Source organism: Myotis lucifugus, unplaced genomic scaffold, assembly GCF_000147115.1.
Source record: "Myotis lucifugus unplaced genomic scaffold, Myoluc2.0 scaffold_45, whole genome shotgun sequence".
Lineage (NCBI taxonomy): Eukaryota > Metazoa > Chordata > Mammalia > Chiroptera > Vespertilionidae > Myotis > Myotis lucifugus.
In genome coordinates this window covers 2,721,933-2,746,168 of record NW_005871093.1, presented here as the reverse complement: position 1 = coordinate 2,746,168, position 24,236 = coordinate 2,721,933, and the positions used below count along the sequence as shown (strand labels likewise).

General features: G+C 38.9%; 1 protein-coding gene and 1 non-coding gene across 2 annotated transcripts in view; both read left to right on the top strand.

The window, feature by feature from the left end:
* Window positions 1-24,236, top strand: part of LOC111825885 — a 699,632-nt gene that overhangs the window by 555,354 nt on the left and 120,042 nt on the right. The gene's annotated exons all lie outside the window — the stretch shown is intronic.
* LOC111825891 lies at window positions 11,035-11,139 on the top strand. Its single transcript, XR_002829128.1, has one exon. It is a non-coding gene; the product is annotated as a U6 spliceosomal RNA (small nuclear RNA).

Genomic DNA, 24,236 nt, shown 5'->3' with positions numbered 1-24,236 from the left:
CAAGGCCTGGTGAATCTCCACTGTTGTAGATAAAGTCCTGGGATGTATTTTGAAATGCCTTGGCAGCAGGTGGGCAGCAGCTTAAGGGCCTAGTGTGACTCATGGGCAAGTCTGTGCTCCAGGTTGTGTATGACTGTTTTAATGGGCCATCTCATTTTCCTGCCTTGTCTTCTCTTCTGTTTACCTTGGCTCCACCTTTGGCTCAGCTGGATACCATGGGCTTCACCTGAGTCATTTGAAATGGAAGCCCATCACAGAGGTCCCCAGCCACGCCTGTACAAGTGGAGAAAATTCATGGGGTTGTGAGTCTGCATATAATTCACATTGTCTTAGACCTGTCTTTGAGTCCAAATAAATACATCCCTTTTCCTCCTTGATTTTAGTGGTTAATTATGCAGGCCCTGGAGAATGGGTTTTAATTACCCCCAGGGCAAGAGTGGGGTTCTTCAGGAGCAGCTGTGGTGATCACGGCATGTTCCCTTGTGCTTTTCTCCTCATTCATTTTTAACACCTGCACATCATCGCTTTCCTGGAACCTCCAGCAGTGTCACTTGCTGGCTTGGCAAACTAGAGAGACTCTCAAACCCATTTCTTACTTCCCGATTCCATGTGGAGTATTTTTATCACATGATGTTTTGGCAGATGTTTTCTGGAAATCTCTACTTAACCTTTTCACAGCTCTGCTGAAGAATGGTGAACTGGACCCACCTACTCTACTTGTGAAGTGGGATTTCCCCAGAAACAGGAATGGGAGGCAGAAACCCAAGGTTCAAGGCTCCTTCTCTACTTATAAAGTTGTTCACTATACTTAGTTTACATTTTCTGATCTAGAAGGAATTGCAGGACCCTGAGGCCAACTCTTTCTAGCTTGCCACCAGCCTTGGCAAAACCTTCATTGCAAATGCTGGGATCCGTTCTTCGGTTGTGCAGGATTGTTTCAGGGTGGTATTTTACCTCCCCACCCCCCGACTCTCAGATCTGGCTGGGATGCTCAACATAATCATTTTGCATAACTCCCAGGAGGTATTCTGTAGCTGGGGTAGTGGTCCATGGAGCCCTGATGCCAGAATCTGTGATGATGTTAACAGAAAAAGACAGGGGTCGTCTCTCTGAAAAATGCCTCACAAAGGGGACCTTCTTTGCTGCCCCTGGTACATGTGGTAAGCATAGAAATAGTTTATTGTGAAAGTCTTTCAGCCACAGGTCTTTCTACGGCATAATTGTACCCTCCAGAGAAACCAAAATAAATACCAGACTAATAAACTTCAGGTTTTTAAAAATAAGTTATCCAATTGCATTCCTGTAAGAAGAAAAATGAGAGGTTGACATATTCTTATTCTGCTTTGACTCGCTTCCCATGCTGTCCTGTCCCAGCTCAGCCTTAAAATGGAAGAAAATACTTTATCATTTGAAAAAGAATGATAGCACAAAATTCAGTCTTTCAGGAGGGGAGGTGGGAAAGTAAAATTTAATGCCAACTTTGGAATTTTCTTAAAACACACACATGCTTTTTTTATTCCTTGGAGTTAGTAAATAGATCTCTGTATTCCTGCAAAGGACAACTTCATCCAGGCTTCCATTCATTTGTTTTTGCCTTTGGTCAAGGTCCACCTGACCCTCCCGCCAGCTCTCCTGCTCCTTCCTGTGCCCTTGTCCCTCCTCATCTCCAGCTCTCCCATGAGCCCTTGGCCTCCTGTCTCTCTGTGCAGTCTGGACCAAGTGTATGAACTGCAGCCTACAGATTCTGCCAGCCTTCAGCTGCACATGCCTGTCACCTTCCCGGCCTGGGGTATGTCAGTGGTCTGACTTCTCTCCTTTTTTCACTGTCCTTTCTCAATCTACTTCACTAATGGTTATCTTATCCTCCATATCCTTAAATATGGCTAGTCCCACAAAATTCCCCTGACTGTTCATTATTATTTTTGCTTTATCCTTATTTTCATTATATAAAGGCATAAAAAATAATAGAATGAACATCCATGTGCCATCACCAACTTGAAAAGTGAGACATTTCCAGTATAGTTGAAGCTCCCGTTGTAATTCTGATCATATTCTCCTTTCAGATTCCAGGGGTAACAACCACAAATCTGAATAGAGTTATTTATGTTATGGACTTCTTTGTACATGTTTTACATGCATAAATCAGCAAGTATTATATAGTATGCTTAAGATATATATTAAATTGCATCTTACTATATATATATACACTTTGGCAACTTTTAAAAAATCTTTATTGTTGAAAGTATTACAGATGTCCCCTTTGTTTGTTTGTGTGTGTTTTTTCCCATTGACTTCACCCTGTACCTGCCCCTCCCAGGCCCTCACCACTCTATTATCTGTGTCCATGGGTTATGCATATATGCATATAAGTTCCCTGGTTAATCACTCTCCACCTTCCCTCTGAAATTCATCATTTAGCAACTTTTTTTAACTGAACAGTATGTTTGTGAGATTAATTCAATTGCTATATTTTGCTCTTTCATTATTGTATAAAAATCTAGTTTAAAGTTATGCCACAATTTATGTATTCTATTTATGAGCATGTAGAATGTTTTTAATTTTTTGCTATTACAAATAATGCTGCTATGAACCTTCTTTTACAGATCTCCGCGCACACATGTCCATTTGTTATTTCAGCAAATTGTATTGAGCACTTCTTAGCGCGTGGCATGATTGATGTATGACTGGCGAACCAGGCTCTTACCTTTCAGCTGTGTGCTCTAGAGAGGACTTTCAGGGGAATTTGGTTGCAGGAGTCTTCTCACTAGTCTTCTTAACTCTCATCTCACCTCTCCTTTCACAGGTCTGTTAAAGTTGACTTCTTAAACATTTCTAATCTTTACTGTTATGCTCAGAAATATTCAATGGCGTCCTGTTACTTATGTGAGGAAGCTAATACTCCTCAGCTTGCTGTTCAAGAACGATCCTGATCTAACCTCTTTTTGGTCTTTGTACTGTTTACCTCTCGAGCCTTCATTCCAGTGTCATTCTTTCTTAAATGCCTCCTGGTGACATTTCTTTACCCTTCATTGTTTTTCCTGTCTTAAACTTTATCCAGGATGTTGAAATTCTACTCCGTTTTCAAGATCCTAATGAAGTACTTTCTTATCTATGTACATCTTATATATCTTGTCTGATTTTACTTATATTACAGAAGTTAGGTAGACATTTGCTTAGCCGACTATGAGCTGGAACCACATGGCGGATGCCTCGAACATAGTAGGAACTCATTAATTAAAATAAGCATCATATTAAATTGAATAGGTCATTTGATTCTCAGCCTTGCTGTTAAAACACTTTAATGTTGTCAGTGGGAGGAAGAAGATGATAGAGAGCTAATGTTTTCATTCTCTATTGTAGTTTTCAAACATTTCTGGCTCCCAATAAGTGCAGGTAGCTTAGTAACCAGGCAGCCATCCTTAGCAGAACACTTTCTACTTCAAGGTGGGGCAGGTTGAGGAGAAACTGACTTTGGTAAGAGAGAAGGCCTCTTCATTAAAAACAAACATATTCTCAGTTCAGCAGGATCTACCTAAGGTGACTTGAAGCAGCCCCATTCCAGTCTCTCGGCTAGAACTTTCAGCCTTTTGAGTGGTAGCACAGGCTGATGACCTGTCACCAATTACGGCCTTCAATTTAGCTCCTGCTCCCAGAGTAGAAGGCGGATTGTGGCAGCTTGCGAATAAGGGAAGCCTGAGTCCACTGTGTCCGCATTTCCATTTTGAAGGAAATGGCAGAAATGAGGCCAGTGGTTTGATAAATTATATCAAAAATAGTCCCTTCATGCTAATGGAGTGTGAAGAAGCTGATGTACTAGAGATGATCTATAATATTTCATATTTCTCTGAGGAGAAAAATGATAAACTTGATGATGTGTGATTTATTCATGTTTCTCCAGATGAAGAAAAAAAATCCTAAGGTCAACTGCCTGTTTCTCATTCCCAGAAGCTGGCTTGTGGATTTTACACTGGATTGGAGGCTGGGCTTGTTTAGAGAAATGCCTAGAGAGATGTTGATGAATCACCAGACCTTGGGCAGTTGACTGAGAGAGGGTAGTTAGGCCAGCATCGACTCTGTTTTATCACCACGATATTAGGGTTCTATGCCATCAGTTGATAAATGTGTCAGTGATTACATGTCTCATCCAGGAATTCTCTTGCTGCCCCCTTCCCTCCAGGCTGTGGCCCTCAGTCCATCCCTGCAGCACAGCCCTGGACAGCAGTAACTTCTGCAGTCAAAGGCCTGTTCTTTGGAAGCCATGCTGGGAGGGACATGGTCTTCAGCCCTGCTGTGCGGACTCTACCCATGGGGGGTCTGGTTAATTCCCTTTCCTCTCCTTCTGCCCATCAGCCCTCAGGTCAAGGGCTCTGCAGAGCCAGAAGCTCAACTTGCTTCTGTAATAACTGAAAATGCACCCCTGCCCTGGGTCATTTCCCTCTAAATAGCCCCCTGGGGAGGTGAGAAACAGAAGTGGTCTTAGGCAACTTGATACAGCAGGTAAAATTGTGCTTTTCCTTTTTTCTGTTTTTAGTGATTTTTTTGGTACCCCTTCCTTTACTGGCCATTACTTACAGTAGGACTCCTCTTTATAAGCCCTGCCCCACCTGGCCATTTTCTTCCTGGACTCTAACCCTTCTTCTCATCATAGGTCACCTGCCCAGATTTCCTAAGAATGCAGTTAAGACATTTGCTAATTTTACTTCTGTGATTATGTTAGTGGACGCTAAAAGCTTAAGACTGACCCTTATCAAATAAATGATTTGCATTTTAATAAGACTTTTGGAGACTCCTTATAAAGGCCCCTAATAGAAAAATAACTTTCATGAATGTGTAGAGATTTGGGAAGACATGAAGGCCTTCCAGGAAGTCGCAGGAAATGCTTTATAAAGTGACCATTTTCTCCAAGTCTGCTGGGTCACCAAATAGGTGTATCTTTAAGTTTATGGCTGCCCACCTGACTTTTTTCAGTCTCAAACTATTCATTCATTTTTTTCAAGTCTGCTATAAATACATTTACAGGTACCACACTGGTTTCAGGAAAACAGATTTCATTGAATAGTAGGTTTCAGGTTCTTCTAGTTATTTAGAAATTTTAAAGGCATCTTGGAGCGTGATTTGTAGATGGTAATGGAGTTTAGGACATACTACTGCATAATATGGCTCCTGGGCATATTGAATGTCTCAAGATGAAGGAAGGTGATTATGGCAGGTGCAGGAAAGACTTTCTGACCCTCCCTAAAGTGGGTCATAAAACCCTCCTGTGAGCAATGCCCTTGCTACATCCAGAGGAAAAGAGCTTCATTATCTCTAAAGACAGAGGAACTCAAAGAGGGTTCTGAAGGAATAGGCCTTGCTACACTTCCCCACTTTGCGACACTTACTAGTAGCTCATCCCTTTTGTCCTGGGCACTTTTCTAGGACTTCCTACTCTTCACCAAGCCTCTCATGAAACTGCCCAGGTTTAACCATCTCTTTGGTCTCTATTTCCCTATGAATGTACCTGTGTCATGTAAAACTTTAAAATTAAATAGATTTGTATGCTTTTCTCTTGTTAATGTCTTTTGTTACAAGACCCCAACAGAGAATGCATAAGAGTAAAAAGAAAAGATAATTTTTCTCCCTCACAATTCTAACAATCACAAAGGAACAGTAAAAGGCTGGGCACTCATCTTACTCCAGAGCAGCAGTTCTCAACCTGTGGGTCGCGACCCCTTTGGGGGTCGAATGACCCTTTCACAGGGGTCACCTAAGACCATCTGAAAACACATATATAATTACATATTGTTTTTGTGATTAATCACTATGCTTTAATTATGTTCAATTTGTAACAATGACATTGGGGGTCACCACAACATGAGGAACTGTATTAAAGGGTCGTGGCATTAGGAAGGTTGAGAACCACTGCTCCAGAGGTTTGGAACAAATGACAAAAGCCAGCAGAAGGCAAGAATTTCGACCAACCCAGTTTCTAAATCTCTGTCTGTAATGCCCTGTCAGGAGAGGAAGGCAGCTCTGGCCGGGTTGCTCAGTTGGTTGGAGCTCTGTCCCATACACCAGAAGTTTGAGGGCTCGATTCCTGGTGAAGGCACATGCCTAGATTGTGGGTTGGATGCCATGTCGGGGTGTGTACAGGAGGCAACCAATGGATTGTTTCTCTCTCACATGGATTTTCTCTTTAGAGAGAGAGAGAGAGAGAGAGAGAGAGGAAAACATTTCTCCTTGGACCATCCTTTCTAAATTCAGATTAGCAGGAGAAAAACCTTTGTAATAAATACATTTGTACACTTTTTTCTTGTTAATCTATGACTTGTTACAGGGGCCCCAGCTGAGTATTTAGAAGGGAAATAGGAAAAGATATTTTTCCACCCCAGCAGAAGTCTGTTTATTCCCTTTCATTGGGATTATTAGAGAGTTTGCCTTCCCTCATGTATTTCCTATCTGCTTCACGTGAGATCTTCTATATTGTGGCAGCCTCGGATATAATGATCCTGGAGTAGAGTCAGAACATTGTGGTGAAGAGTGTGATCAGATGAGATAATATTAGACGTTTAGGTGGGATAATTATAAAACAAATCAGATCCAAAAGTTCTATCATATAGAACTTAATTTAAAAAAATGTAAATACAGACATAAACCAGTTTTGTTTGTTTAAACTAAAGGTTCACTCTCTTGGACTTGGGATACCTAGTTTTGAGTATTAGATTTTATTCAAATCATTTAACAACTCTGTGTCTTTAATTTCCTCCTCGGTAAAGAGAAGTGACATATATATATATATATATATATATATATATATATATATATATGGCTAATATGCTAAGTGTCCCTCCAGGTAACGACATCACGCAGCAATGCCCGGCTTCCTCTCCCTAGTGACTAGCCTCCTTGCAGTTTCTTCAGCCCAGGAACACGACTTGCTTTATAGCCAGGTAGAAACATTTACACTTTAACCAAATGTCTGTGAAGCGTTTTCCCGTGCCTCATCTCATTTGATCCTCACAGAAGTCCTGGACTAAGTAGATAGGAGATTTGGTGGAATCCTATTTTCTTTTCATTAGCTGGAAAATGAAGATTAGAAAGCTTAGAAACTTGACCTGACTGAAAAGAAGTAAGAAATGGTGGACCTTGAAAATGACTTCAGGTTTTCTCACTGTGCAGAATATAGTCAAACACTGCTGCAGTTAAGTATTTTACCCTTTGTTCTCCCTACGTGATCTACAATAATAATCTGCTTCATGTTGATATTTACTGCTGTGTTGCTGACAATTACCTGAAAGAGAAGTTGGGGTGCTTCACTGGACTGGAGAAAGTTTAGCTAAATCAGAAAGCAGGTCTAATTAAGCAAGTTTATTCTATACTTATAAAAGGCTAAGTTGACTCGCGCATGTGCAATACAGATGAAGTTCTTGCTGGCGCCAATCACATGCATGTATTTCGATCTGTCATTGTTGATCATGAATTTGGTTGACAATTCTATTATAGAGAAAGGATGAATAGTGATATTAAAATATTTCTTCTAATTAATTTCCTTTTAATATGCATGAATTCGTGTACCGGGCCACTAGTATTAAATAATGAAAATGTAAGTACTGCTTTTGCATCAAGTGCCAATTAACTTATATGGTATTTAACTTGCTATTGTAGAAGTAGTACTGTAATAGTATTCAATTTGGTTAATCATTTTCTCAGTTGCTTTTTTTATGGGAGCCATCTTCTGTGTCTGTGCATAGTCAAGCCATCCCTAAGACTTGACATGGCAAGAAAAATCCCACAGACCAATATTATAGAGCCATTATCTGCTCTCACACCCTGCTGACTTGCACAGCTGGGAAACCCCCCACAAGTTTGCATGAAGCACTCTCATTAACCATGGACTAAGGGAGGTTTCTTCTAACTGTTCCCTGGCCAGAATAGCTTACGGCCAAAGAAAGCTTCACCAACACTCCTATAATGTTGTTCTATCATTTTGTAACAGTTGAAAGAACTGATATTCTAAGAAGGAAGCAGATCTATCCCAGTTTGGCCAATAAAGGTGGGTTTTTGAGAGAAATTTCGAAGAGTAAGATTTTCTTTAAGAAGAGTCAGCATATCATTTTCACACATTACTTGTGATTTGTTAGTTTTTCAATCAACAAATTTTCCTAGATTTTTTTTTCTGGAGACTATATTCAAATAAGTATAAATACTTATGTCTGACCTCAAGATGAAAACCAACTGGGTAAATACCAATAAAAAGATGATTATCCACAGAATGTAGAAAGTAATTCCCAAACTAGCCACAGAGGAGGCAAATACTAAGGCTAAAGGGAAAAGTCCGAGCAGAAGCTGGGAAGGTGTCCCAGGAGCTCCACCTCCCAGAAATGAGCTCCACCTCCCAGAAATGAGCCTTTCTGGTTCTGACCTCCATTTCTTCTGGAACTGAGGCCCCGCATCATTTCCCTCTGGCTGCGTCATTGTGGATTGTGTGCCTCTCCCTCTACATGTAATTCTTGTTATTCTTGTTAGTATTCCCAGGTTTTAGGACATCACCTGAACCTCATGTATGGTCAATATTTACGTTTTGAATGATGAAGTAAATGAAGCAAAGAATCTTATATACAACTCTCTTCTTAACTAGACAGGGGTTTGACTGTTCAAAGTTTGAGTCTTTTTCAACCCTCTATTTTTTTGGTCCAAAGGCTGTCTGAAACCAAAGAAGAAAAAATTCCCTTGTATTGATATAGTGGCTATAGACAAGAAGCACTTTCAGAAGTTAGAGATGTGCCTCTGAGGAAACCAAACTCAGGGAAAGTCCTGTTCTTATAATACTAAATTATGTTTTGTGACTGAGCTAGATGCATACCTGGATTTCTTTGGGTGCTTCCTTTCTTTCAGCCTATATTTTGGCATAAGCTGTACATATTTCAGAATTGTTCATCCTAATTATAATCTATAGATGAAAGTGAGATAAATGTCCTGTCCCCAAATGTGACTATTAGATGCTTTTGAAATACTGATACATTGCATTATATAGTTATTTATGCATGTCTCCTCTGTAAGATTTTAAAGTTCTTGAAGTAACGTTTTATTTATTTTTGTATTTCCATTGCTTAGCAGAGGATAGCATGTAGTAGACCCTTCATGAATTGCTACTCACTAGTGTTCTGTGGAAATTCATTTCAACACCTGGGGCATTGTTCTTACCCATTAGGGATAGCAAATAATTTGAGACATAAAAGCCAAAGGTTTTGGTTTGGGCCCAGATGACATTATACTGCTTTTTCTGATCTTGATAATAAAATCAGTGCCTTTTTGAGGCCTTTTCTGGTGTGTGATGCCACTTGTCTTACTATTTATGATGGCAGAAGGATATGTATCACATGCAGCTGAAGATCGAACAAGTTATTTAATTGTGGCTTGCAAAGAAAGAAGAGCTGAAGTGAGGCCATGTTTTATGCTATTTAGGATTGAAATCAGTCATTTCTTGTCATTCTACTTTTGGATATCATAAGCTTTTCAGAAGCATCAATAACCTAGACTCAGGCCTCTATAGTTTAAACTTTCAGGTCTTTCCATATGTGGAATCGATTGATATATGAGTTTTACATTATTCTCCGACTATGTCATCACTAGTGGCATTAGTGGTGCTTTGCTCTGCTGGCCTTTGGGATTGGTGTGAGAGTGAGGGATCTAGACTTAGAGTTTAAGAGTTTATTTGAGCCAAACTGACAATATTTGCCAGGGAGTTAAGATCACAAATGCTCCAGAAAATAACAGTTTTGCAGTTTCTTTTATGGATTTGAAATTAAGGAGTGAACATAAGGAAGATTACGTGGAGGTGGGAGAAAGCAAGGCAGGATGGGATTATAGAATAGTTAAGATTATTTGCTCTCTTGAGGGTGTTCAAGAGGGTTCTGAAAAGAGGCATTTCAAAGGACTTATATGCATGCATATCAGCCTGACCAATGGACACAGACAACAGGGGTGAGGGCATGAGTTGGGGAGGGGGGATAATAGGGGGATAAGCACACATATGTAATACCTTAATCAATAAAGAAATTAAAAGTCAAAAACAAACAAACAAAGAAACAAAAAACAAAGGTTTGTTAACCTAAGTGCATAGAAGGAATGGATGGGTCTTGCTTAAGGCAAAGATAGGCCTTTTACTGAAAAGTTATGTGCCTGGGGCATGACTTCCCACCATGACCTGCCCAGTCAGGAGTTGATGATTTCTTGTAGCACTCCTTTCATGTCCACACATGTTTTCGAAAATGAGGATTTCCAAAAGAAATACGGTCCACTTTGAAGGAGATAATCACAGGACATATTTTAGTATGGATTGGTCCTGCCTATTAGAATGAAATTTTAGTAATGGTGTTGGCAAAAAGTAATTTCTTAGTGGCTTCACTTATCATAGTTGAGTTGCATTATCAATACAACTATATATAGATTGCATTTCATGGGAATTGTGGCCTGATATCTAAAAAAACTGAAAAGGCATTTCAAAGATGCTTATTTAAGCATTTCTATTGGCTTAAATAAGAAGTGTTAGGAAGGTTTGATTCAGTCTCTTTTCTGTTTAAGATAAGGTGTTTATACTCTTGTCAAATTGTTTTTGTGTGTGAGTTGGGTATTGCTTATTAATACATTGTGACTTTTTAATTCTATTTTCTTACTACCATTCCTCAACATAAATTGCCCAGATATTGCAAAGACGGATGGTGGTAATGAAAAGGATTTTTAACAGTTATGAAACACTTAAAATGTATAATTATAATAAAGCAATTTTATGAGATAGGCACTCTTATTTTCCGTGTTTTCCAGAAAAGAAACTGAGGCACCAGAGGTTAAATAACATGCCAAAAGTCTTGTAGCTATTAAGTGGTTGAATCAGGATTCAAGCTCAGGTGTTATGGCTCCATAATCCATGCTCTTAACCACTAATCTATGTACCGCCTTTGCAAATCTGATTTGGACTTGGCAATGAATTTAATGGATGAGTAGGAGATTAGTAGGGAAGCCATTCCAAAGAATTTTAAAAATATACGGACATGGGCTCGCTTCAGCAGAACATACACTAAAATTGGAATGATACAAAAAAGATTAGCATGGCCCCTGTGCAATGATGACAAGCAAATTCATGAAAAATTCTGTATTTAAAAATATATAATAAATATCACATGATCTCACTCATTTGTGGACTATAATGAACAACATAAACTGATGAACAAAAACAGATTTAGAGACAGAGAAGCATCAATCAGATGCTCAAACCTCAGAGGGAAGGTAGGGGAGGGTGGGGGTAAGGGGGAAAGGTCAACCAAAGGACTTGTATGCATGCATATAAGCATAAGCAATGGATGCAGACAACAGGGAGTGAGGGGACAATGGGGGGATAAAGACACATTTGTAATACCTTAATCAATAAAAAGTTAAAAAATAAAATAAAATAAAATAAAATAAAATAAAAATATATATGGACTTGGGAATGTAACTAGTGAAAGTGAAGAGGTTCCATTCCATTTTTTTGGTAACATTCTAGTCTTATCATGATGGTCACATATGTAGAATAGTGTTTAGGATGTTTATAGTTTAAGAATAGTGTTTGTTGTTTTTATGATGGTTTTCAGGAAAAGTTTAAGAAAATGACCACTTTATCCTTGATCTAAGATATCTTAGATCTTATGGATATATGAAATAAACTAAGATAATTAAGTATCTACCATTTATTCTGGCTTCTGATTGAGATGTTTACATGAATATTTTCCCTTAAGACTTGTCTTTCAGGTGCATTTGACTGGATTATGCTTAAATATGCATGTGGTCAAGGCTTTCCTCTTTGATTAAGAGGCCATCTTGTGAAAAATTAGACAGCAATAAAGCAATCATCTCAGCCTTGATTTTCCATGAGGGAAGCTTTATCACAGCTGCTACTAATTCTTGATATTAAAGTCATCTGAACTTATTCAAATTAATGGATTCTTAGACTACATAAATTTCAATGGGCTCTTCTGTTGATATCAAATATCTACTAGTAAGAAACAGCATGTGTATTAATAAGACGAAAAGGAAGAATATAGATTGTAGACATGCTCAACTGGACTTGTTTTGGAATCACACCAAAGAAAAGGAAATTGCTCGTGCCTGTGCCAAGTAACTAAAATATGTTTTTGTAATATTAATGGTGATCAGCACTCTTGGGCCATCATTACTTCTGCCAGAGTGACTTTACTGTTTCTCCACTAAAGGGAGGAGTCTAAAGCCTTGAGCAGTAATAATTTACTTGGTAAAGTCCAGGTTTTTGATAAGCAAGTCATACTAAACCCCACCCAAATTAGTTAACAAGTGATAAATCTTACATTTATGTCCTTATCCTCTTACATTCATTAACATTGGTGATACACTGACAATTATTGAGTGCATATGTGCCAGGGACTTGCTAAGTGCTTTTATATGGGCATATACATTTTTTATTGAGGCTAGGATTATGATTCCACAACTGCTGCTTAATAAGAGCCAGCCTTGAAAGGCCAAGGATTTTTGTTTTTTGTTTGTTTCTTTGTGGACTTTCTTTGTTTTGTTTTTTTTGAGTTTGAGCCATACTGACAACAATTGCCAGGAAGCAAGGGATTGAGAAAATACTCTGGAAAATGACAGTTTTACAGCTTATTTTTATACATTAAAATAGAAGGAAGAGATGTGAGTGGGACATGAAATCCATTGCTGGTAGACTAGGGGAGTGAGAGAAAGCAAAATGGGAGAAAATCTCTTTGATTTGATAAAAGGCAAAGTGGAGAGACACATACTTTTTTTACTTTGGTGGGTATAGGATAGTTAACATTTACACCACATAGAGATGGTATGTGGGCAACAAGACAACAGTGAGGTCTTGTGCTCTGGTGCCCGCTGTTGTGCCTTTGTGAGATCTGAAAAAGAAAAATCTAACATTTTAAAGGTATGTTATCTTTCATGCACAAAGACAATAGATAGGCTCAATTAAAGTAAAGGTTAACCTTTGTCAAGGAAGCGATAGGCCTAAGGAAAGGCCAAGTTTTTTAGAGAAGATCTTCAAGGCGAGAAGGGAGGGCTGCTGCTCTGAGAAGGGCCAGGAGGCTGCAGGGATGACAGTGCTTTGAGATTGGAAATGCAGATGAGATATCCCTGGTATGGGAATAATTATAGACATATGCTGAGGGAGAGGGGGAGGGGAGGGGCAGTCTCCATCAATAGAGTGGACATTAGTTGGGTTACCTGTGATTCTGTCTGAAATAAGGAGCCCATCAGTTGTGAGCTTGAGAAAAAGAATTGTAGGGTTTGCTGATTATACCCTGAATTTGAAGAATGATAAGAACTAAGCCCTATATTTTCTTTAGAACTTTCTTAAGAACTTTTTATGAGGCTGGCTCTTAGTATCTTCTAAATATGAGCTGTGTGCCCTGTTGTTAGGGAGTTCCACCATTTCCTAGCCTGTGGACATAAATGGGTGTTTTGTTTCCTTTATTATCTAGTTACTAGAGGCCCGATGCACGAAATTCGTGCAAGCATAGGCCTTCCTTCCCCCAGCTGCTGGCACCGGCTTCCCTCTGGCACCCAGAACCTGGGCTTCCCTCCGGCTGCTGGCAGGCACCCGGGACCCGGGCTTCCCTTGCAGCCCCAGTTTTGTCCAGAAGGTCATCCGGTCTAATTAGCATATTACACTTTTATTATTATAGATTTGTCTAAAAGTGTAGAGATGTATTTCTCTATATCTCTAGGAAAGGTACCTAAAGGAAATTTCAAGTAAGCCAAAGATTTTCAAAAATTTTAAGAGTTATAGCAGGAACTGCCAGGATTGCCCAGCACTGGTGATTACCCAGAGTAACCTGGTGAAAGGACTATGAGTAGTATGTTCCGAAGATGATGTCAGTGCTGCAAGTGGAGAGCTGACCGCACAGGCCCACCCTCATGTCTCAGGAGAGTCTGCTTCTAAATGACATTACCAGTTCTACTTAGATGATAATGAAGCAAAATGATGTCAATCAAAAACCAAAGAGGGACATCCTGAAACCCAAAGTTAATACTGTATATAGGGTATTCAAGAAAGAAGACAGGAAACACCAGAGGAGGAAGAGAGCTGGGACTATAGTATTTTGCTACATGTAAGCCAGTTTCCCTTCCATGACACTGAATTTTGGCCAGACATTATTTGACTACTGATTTCCTCAAGAAGGAAAGATTCTTCGGTACATAAGACTTGGAGCCAGATTAATACCATTTGGGATATAATCATTATATATATATGAAAGGTTACTTTGCATGCTTGAGTCTCACTTTTGGTATCTGTAAAATGAGTATAAACATAGCTGTGAGATATTAACCCCTAGAGTGCCGGGGAGCGCGATTGCGCTCCTCCTGTCTTTCGCCAAAAGTGCCGGGAGCGCTATGAAAGCTTCGAAATGGCGTCCACTTCTAAGTCTGCTTTTATTAGTGATGATGATATTGCTAAATATGTCACTGTAGTAAAGGTTTCCTTAAGTTTTTGAATATGTAACTTCATTTACTTGCGATTCATAATTTTTTTTCTAAACTGCTGTAAAATCAGCAAAAATGCCTTGGCAATTTTAGCATAGTTCCTAGGATATTGGTTGGCACTCAAAGGGTTAAGTTAGATATATGCAGGGTTCCTGGCACTTAATAGTTGCTTGTTTTCTGGCTTGAGCATCCTCAGAGATTCTTTCGTTCATTTCTTGATACTGAGGGAAGGAGGAGGAATTATGACATGTAGATCACCTGGACTTCTCAGCTTTTTTGGAGGTGCTGATCCCTAGCCACACTGAGTATGCTGTTCTCCATTTGTTTTCCATCTAGTGCAGCCACCCTCCACCGAGCAGTGTGTATCAGCCTCAAGGGGTTATTTGTTCCTGATGCAATGCTGATTGTGGTTTGAGGTGGAGCATGTCAAGGGTGAATAATCGCTGACTGGCTCATGATGTGTGATTAATATCTTTCAGATTGTTTATGTAGTGATATCTAGATTGCTTCTGAGCACAAGAGACTGTAGAGCAAAATGTTTCTTATGTACCTAACAAAACTCACACAAAGAAGGAACATTGTTCTTCTAGCTTGGCACCCTTTTCTGATATCATTTCCCTTTGCATTGTCTCCCATACCTGAAGCTGTAGCCAGAGATATGGTAATAAGTGTTGATTGGCATTTAATCAGAGTAAAACCTTTGCTTGGTAATGCCTACTACATTTTATTTTGCTAAAGTGGATGTTTGACTGGAATGAGAAATACTGTACATTAAAGGGGTTACTCTTGTTTTCTTTTAAATATGATAATTAGTATTAAAACTCTCTCTTCCCTGCCAGTTGGCGCATCTCATCTGTAGCAGCTGTTGGAAATTCCTTAATTGTCTATTGCTTACTCAGCTATCATTTCACATAGTTCCTCAATGTTGCATTTTTGCTGGATCAAATTCTGACCGAAAGTATGCTCATCTCACAGTCTGGGCTGGACTGAGTTCTAGTTACCCTATTTCAGTAACAAGGTAAGCTATCATTGGTATATTAGCAAGAGGTGATATTTCCCCGAAATCTCCTTGGAGTTGATTATGGTAGAAAAGAGCATTTGGTGGAGCCTTGGGAGGCCAATTGTGTTACTTTTCTTTTTATTGATGTTTGAATTCTATTTAACCTAGCATTGCCTTTTTTATGCTTCTAAAGCAATAGGAGTTTACTATAGGATGTACAGTATATACACTTTTGTATAATGTCATAGCTTATAATTTTGTCCAGCATGAAGAAAGTGAACATTTTAACCATAGCATTTTCATTCCAGTGTGTTTAACCATTTCACACTTTGTTCAGTGTATCATCCTTCATGTTAATATATTGTAAAATTTATATGTAAGTAATGTATACCCCTGAGATTAGATGGTCTGTTCTTTCCAGAAGCATATTCTTCAAGCATTCAGTTTAAGTGCAATACATTATCGAAGCCTTATTGAATTGGCTTTCAGATACTGTGCATTTGGGTAGTACAATGATATGCCACATTTATATGAAGCTTCCATAATGTGATCCACTACTTTCCTAATGATGTTAAAGCTGGTAATACAAGCCCAAATTTCTGTTTATGCATCAGATCACCACTCTTTATATCTTATAGCCATGCATTGCAGGAATGTTTATTTTTATAGTTTAGAGTGACTTTGTCATTTTTTCTTGATTCAAAGTACAATCATAACACAATTAACAAATTTATTCACGTTTTTCTGCTGCAATATGTTCTTGTCTCCCATTTGAATAATTGCAACAGATAATTTGTAACCATTTTAATTATCCTTATTTTATTTTAAATCGACAATTTTTTTCATATAAGAAGAGACTAAGGAAGTGGTCATTGGTTTCAGACACCTAGATTTTAAAACACTTGCTTTAAATAACTGTGTGGTTTTAGTTACTCTCACTATAAAATGGGACCAGTAAACCCTTACACAAAGTGATCTTGAGAAGGTATTGTGATAGTAACCCATACATAGTAGGTTATTATAAATTTTATAATAGGCAATTAAAAATGCTGTGTTCCTTTCTTTCTGTTAGGAAGAGTGTCTCTTTTATTGATTATACTTTTGCATCAAGAGGAAAAAAATCCCCGTGCCATATAACATTTCTTAGGAAATGCATAAATTTAGTATAGGCCTTCTAATTCTGACAAATTAGAATATTGATTTTGAGTTTGTTGCTGTAAATTTGCCAAATGAAAGGAAAGTTTTATGCTACTCCTTTCAACTCACTTCTGATATATCTTGAGCAAACAGGGTCTGTATTTAATAGTAGTTTGCTAATTGGAAAGCACTACTAACTCAACACAGATGTAGAAAGTGAGAAGCTGAGAGGAGACCATGGAACTAAGAGAGCAGGATAAAAGCTGCCACCACATCATACCCCAAAGAGGAACTTGAAACCATACTAGGCCTTCGTGCTAATTACCTGTAGCATGTTTAAGCTCTCACTTCTCACTTGTCAGTGTAAAGACAGGAAAATCCTTACTGGTCTGAACGTGTTACACTGCAGCAAACTGAAAGCTGAAGGCATAAGGGGGCTCTGAAGGCATTCCTTGCACCGAGACTGTTCCAAGTGGAGTATGGGCAGATGGGCTTCTAATGTAGGGAGCAAAATGACATGGAGGGGAATCATGGTGTTAAAGGGAGGCTCCTTGCATTTGTTATCATCTCACTTCTTCTGTGTGAATGTGAGAGTTCTGGCCCACAGTCAAAAAACAAGCAACATTTGAACCCTCGAAAAACCACCATTAGATATTAGTGTCAATCTGAGAAAGCCAGTAAGTGCACAGAAAGGAGAGAAAGAAAGCCAAATGATAAGAATGTGAGTAACCCAGTGGGATTCTTTTTCTTTAAAAAAAAAACACATAGCCCTAGCTCAGTGGTCGGCAAACTCATTAGTCAACAGAGCCAAATATCAACAGTACAATGATTGAAATTTCTTTTGAGAGCCAAATTTTTTAAACTTGAACTATATAGGTAGGTACATTGTTATTAACTTAATTAGGGTACTCCTAAGCTGACCTTTGCTAAAAACGGGGTGTCCTCAATCTGATTGAGGTACGTTCGCTGAGGTCGACCCCTTCCAACTCTCCCATCCACACTCATCTTGTATACTTGCTTCGTCTATCTCCTTTCTGAAAACCTTTCTGCGCATGGGCCACGAAGTTTCAATCGCACTGTACGTGTGCGCCTGCACATGGTATTTTGTGGAAGAGCCACACTCAAGGGGCCAAAGAGCCGCATGTGGCTCGCGAGCCAAGGTTTGCCAACCACTGCCCTAGCTGGTTTTGCTCAGTGGATAGAGTGTTGGCCTGTGGACTGAAGGGTCCCAGATTCAGTTCCGGCCAAGGGCACATGCCCCAGTTGTGGGCTCAATCCCCAGTAGGTGGTGTGCAAGAGGCAGCCAATCAATGATTCTCTCTCATCATTGATGTTTCTATCTCTCTCTCCCTCTCCCTTCCTCTCTGAAATCAATAAAGAAATATATTTTTAAAAAATAAATAAAAAATTAAAAAACCACATAACTCTTTTTTAAAAAATTGAAACAGTGATGTACTCATACAATAAATTCAGATAGTATAAGGTATATAAGGCAAAGTGCAACATCTCTCTTATTCCATGTCACCACAACCCCTAGTTCTCCCGGGGGAATAAATGGTGACAGAAAGAGCCTTGACTTTGGTTGGTGAACACCTAGTGGAACTCTTAGTTTATATTGTAATCATCAATGGCATCCCACTACCCTTGTTTCCACCTGGACCATGCGTGGCTGAACTAGACCTGCTGGTGTGCGCCAGACCCATGGGCCCTAAGCTCTGGTGGCACCCTACCTTGACAGAGTCAAAAACCTACAGAACCCGGAGCCCTTCTTGGCTGCTTGACGTGATCTAAATGAACATATTCTCTTCATGTCTGACACTGAGGACAAAGAACTGCTTTTGAAGACACTAATGAGAAATGGTTATAAGTCCATGAAGTAAAAATGCAGACATATGTGTATCTTGAACACAAATACTAATAGAAACTAATACCTAATGAGCCCTTACTCTGCACCAGGTACAGTGCTAATATTTTACAGAATTGTGTTTAAACCACGCCATTGCCTTCTAAATGGCACCACATTTTATGGTTCGAAATCTTGGGGATTAGAGAGGTAAAGTAACTTGCTCAAGGTCACATAGTACCTGATTTCAGAGCCTAAATGAAGAGCTCTTTTTTTAAAAAAATAATTGATTTTTGCAACAAAACAAAATGCCAAACACTGAGGAAAAGATTAAAAAACAAAACACATTAATCCCTATAGAGGGCACTATTCAGATTAAACTGGCCCAGCATAATTTCTTAACATGATAAAAGCAGGCCTGTGCCAGCCACAGACTGTTTGAGATAGGTTTGTCTCTGAGGAAGGCAGCATAGTGATTCATATAACCTACTGTCAGGTTTATTTAAATCTCAGATCCAACCTAGAGACTTCACTTTAGTAATCTTTTATTATTTTCCTGTGTATTCTTATGATTTCTTCCTTCTCTGTAAAGAATATTGCTCAGCATAATGAATTCAGTTAGTTCTAGGCTTTGTAATGTCTGCATTTAATATTCAGAGTACTTTCTTCTCCTTGGCCCCTGACTTACCAAAATCTGGCATTGTGCTTAAAAAACAAACAAACAAAAACACACAAAAAACAAAAAACGATGACAGAGGGGACCATCTCTGAACCTGGAACGTGCCCATATCAGATTGTAGTTTGGTGAATATAAGCCTAATACCTTGACAAGACCCCATCTCCATTGATCTGTCTTACAGTCCACTTCAGCTACCTTTTAGACTAACCTTGGCCCATGTGCCAGTTCAAGAATATTGGCCAGGGCTAGAATGCTACATATCCTCTAGGCAAGGGCCACAATGGGGACTTTGTTTCCTTGAGGGAAGCTGATGGTGCTTGTTAGAGTTTATTACTACATGTCTGCTATCTCTTCCATCCCAAGCCAGTCAGGTGTTTTAACTTTGAAGATAACAGTAACTGTCTTTAGTCGGAAAATCCAGGAATGTTTTGACCCAGAGATAATTTAGGAAGACTTGTGGAACCTAAAGCTAAATGTCAAATGTAATTAAATGTTACTGTGGTGTCTTCCCTTAAGAAGAGAGCTGCTGAGTTCCAGCCTGTGTTAAGAGCTATTTGGATGAACTATTTTGATTGTTTCCCGCATTATGTAAGAGGCATGATATCAGGCAGCACAGAAATTGTCCCTGGGCAGTGGGGAGGTGTTACATTTCAGGAAATAGCTATAGTATTTATTCAGTCTGACTTTGGACCTGGGTTTCTCAATACTTTCTCTTGAATTCTCTCTCCACATGGGTGGGACCCTGGAGGATAGCAGGAATGCCAATTTAAGGTATGTGTAACCTTTCTAAAGAAATTAGCTTTGAAAATAGTAAGTAAACTCTTTCAAAAAGTCCTTCCTAACATTATCGAATGGGAACATTTCAGTAAGACACTGTTGTTAACATAAATGCTAAGGCTTAAGAAAAACACAAAATTACATCTCTCCATCGAAGGATAAAGTGAGGCCTTTCGTACAGTGACACCTCCCTCTGGAGATCAGACTCATTTTAAAGACAAACCCAAATCAGGACCAGAGTAACCCTTTTAATAGGAATACTAAATCTACCAAGGAATAGTGGGAGAAAGTGGGAGTGTTCTGTAATCCTTGTTTTTGACCTCTAGCAGCACATCCCAAATACCTTATGAGTTTCTGGAAAGGTGCATTTTCCTCGTACTTCCTTATTTTCTCTCTCAATCCTGAAATACTCTCTGGGCAATCAATTTTAGAGGTTTTTCAAGGAAACCAAAACTTGGCCTGTCTGCCTGTTAACTACTGCAAAGTGTGAAGATCCTTCCGTTCACTGCTACTGCTAAAGGTAATAAGGAAACACCTATTATTGTCATTATCCTGAAGAAAGAAGCTCTGAGATTGGTTTAAGTGAGGTTGCTGTGCCCTTGAGAAAGGCAGGTATGAGGCAGTGATGAAGATATGGCATCGGGAAGGAATACTCTCTTTCATCAGATTAGCCCCCCTCCTTTTTTTTCTCTCTTTTCTGTAGGAGGAAGATGTGGAGAGAAGAGCTCTGATCTGTTTAGGGAAAAAGTATCACAACCTATTAGTTAGAACCGATGAAATTGAGACAGCTTCAGGGACTCCATTAAGTGTGTGGTGTTTAGGCAGACTGTGTCCCTAGGTAAGGTGTGCTGTTGAGGAGGAGAAGCACAATGAAATAATTGGGCTTGAGAAATCAACTGGGCTTCAGCGGCCTCATGTCTCCTTGTGGGGAATGTGGAAGGAGATAACATTTTTCTTCCCCTCCCCAGCACACCTCCCTTCTTTCTTTTAGCATAAAAGCCATACTGAATAAAGTAGAGGAGAATTTTTTGCTGAGTCCATGGACTGCCAATAGATTTTGAATAATAAAAACAATGGATATAATTAAATTTAATGTGGCACAGGCAGGATTCAGAGCGTGTCACCTTGGAGCCATTTCATGCTAGGTTATTCTCTAGGCATCTGGATATTTGGTTGCAGCAGCTAAATGAAAATCATCCAGATTTGATCAGTAATGGCAGCATCTACAGGGACATGTATTAATGTCTTGATGTCTCTGGAATTAGGCTCTTAAATAAAACATCATTCTCATGCATTTATTTTCATTTTAAAGGAATAAATTGAAATCAGCAAACAGTGAGAACTAGACTGAATTTCCCATCAGGACATTCAGGCAAACTTTTGGTGTACTTTAGTTGAGGGCATGCTCATGAGTTTAGGTACTACTAGTGCTCACCTGCCTGTCTATCTTTTGAAGTTAGAATGGTTACAGTGATATTAAGTCCAAGGCTCAGATAGTCATCATTGTGCTCTGAAGAAAAAAGGTTTAAGAAGCTGGCTTCTTGCCCTAACGGGTTTGGCTCAGTAGATAGAACGTTGGCTTGTGGACTGAAGGGTCCCAGGTTCGATTCTGGTCAAGGGCATGTACCTTGGTTGTGGGCATATCCCCAGTAGAGGGTGTGCAGGAGGCAGCTGATCGGTGTTGTTTCTCTCTCATTGATGTTTCTAACTCTCTATCCTTCTCCTTTCCTCTCTGTAAAAAAATCAATAAAACATATATTTTTTTAAAAAAAGAAACTGGCTTCTTTAGACTCAGCATACATAATGATAATTATGGCTAATAACAAGAATAAATAGAAATGTATAGCATTATTCCTGCTAGTTAAATACTTTTTCTTGTGCCAGACTCTAAATTAGGTACTTTATGTTTGTGTGTATACACGCACACACTCTCTTAATACACATTTGCCATATGTGAAAAAAGCCCTGCCTTTGGAGTCAGAAATGGTTCTTATTTCCATCTGCTACCTATTACTTATTTGTTCTTGAGCAACAAATGTACCTCTTTTAACAGTTTTCTCCAAAAACTGAGGGAACTAGACTAAATAATTGCTGAAATTCTTTCTACTTATAATTCTTTGTCTTCCTACACACACACACACACACACACTTTTTATTTCTAAAATAACTGTACAGTGATAGTTTGAGGATATGTATATGCATATACATGTATGTCCACACATCTACACATTTTAAAATAACACCAATTATTTTCCCATATTTTAAGTTTGTATTTTCCTTACAGTTTATCCAGATTGATGCAACATGGTGGCACCCAGACCCCAAGGAAGTATATGTTGCAGTTTGAATAAATAAAAATGCTTTCTCCTGGTTTGTATTTTCAGAATTATAAGTGTATATGATTGGATATCGGTAGGGGAACACCACTACATTCAGTATTTTAAACCAGTCCTCATTACTGTATTCCCACGTTGTTAACACCAGGTTGCTTGCCCAGATGTTCGTTGTGGAACTGCAGGCTGGAACGATGTGGTCTGTTCCCTCCAGGAGCTCATTTTCTTTAAACTTTATGAAAAATTTGAATAAGTAATGGAGTCAGCGTTTACCATACTAATAATCCATTTTTGCATTATTCATCTTTGGTCAAGACACACACACACACACACACACAGAAAGAGTGTGTGTGTACGTGTGCACGTTTCCCCAGAAGTAATGGGGTATTCTGTGACTCAATAAGAGACCCTGTAGAGCAGGATGTTGTAGCTAGATAAGAAAAGCTAAGTTTAGAGGTTTTAGTCCCCTAGAATTCCTTTTGGTTAATTGACACCCCCCCCCCACACACACACACACAAATGCTGTAATGTATACTCTTGAAAGGTAGGAACCTTCTATTTATCATTGTATCTCTAGAGCCTCTCACAAGCACTCATAACCAATAAACATTGAATTGATATATGAGATTTCCCTGATCTTAGAGATTAAATATTATCCTCATGGTCTACAGGAATGAAACATCCACATTTATACCATAGTAATGATGTTTCCATATTCTGCCACCTAGGGGTTTAGTTTTTATTTTAGATATTCTGCACTTACAGAAATCAAGACTAATTCTTTAACATTTTAACTTCGTCTATGTAGCAAATAAAACAGATTATTTGAGTTTGGTGGTCGTGCTCATCACATTGGTTTCAACACTGTATTCACAGTAGGTAACCTAATAAATATCTACTGTGTGTGTGTGTGTAATCTAATAAATATCTAACTTTTTTGTGTGTATGTATTTTATTTTTATCACATCAAATCTCAGATTTCCTCTGTGTGTTAATCATATTTGTGACTGGTTGTCTTTGTAATGATATAGTGCAGTGATGGCGAACCTATGACATGCGTGTCAGAGATGACACGCGAACTCATTTTTTTGGTTGATTTTTCTTTGTTAAATGGCATTTAAATATATAAAATAAATATCAAAAATATAAATCTTTGTTTTACTATGGTTGCAAATATCAAAAAATTTCTATATGTGACACGGCACCAGAGTTAAGTTAGGGTTTTTCAAAATGCTGACATGCCGAGCTCTAAAGGTTCGCCATCACTGATATAGTGTCTATTGTCTCTGCTAATCCGTAAACTCCATGAAGTCAGGTACAATGTCAGTGTGGTATGTTCTAGAATTCCCTGGTCTAGCATGGGCTTGGCACATAGTAGAGACTCAGCAAATATTTGTTTCAGAACATATGTAAGTAGCAAAAGCCAGCTTTCCAGTGTTACACATTGACAACCACCATCTACTAGTAAAACCATGTAATTTCTGATATGCACACTCAGCATCCTCATTCAGTAAATTTGTGGAATATCTTTTGGGTGCCAAGTGGGACAGAAAGCTGGATGAGCCACAGTTCATTCCTGACTGGGGCTCATGATTTAATGGGCAAGAAAGGTATATACAAAAATGTGTATACTCTTGAACCAAGACACTTTGGTTCATGTTTCTCTAGCTCATAAGATTTTGAGTTTGTAGATCAAGGAAGTAGCCATCGTTAAAAGCTTGGTAAACCATAGAAGTGGTGTGATATAGAAACATTAGGCAGGATAGTAGCATATCTGAGGTGGAGTGAACTCAGCCATAAATAATTACAACTACTAATACTAACAATTATTCATCACTATTATGTGATAAGCACTATCCTAATCACTTTGCATACATTGTCTCCTTTAATCCTCTTAGTAATCCCATCAGGTAGGCCCTGCTGTTAGCTCATTTTGACAATTTAGGAAATTGGTTAGGATTTGAACTCAGGCCTCTG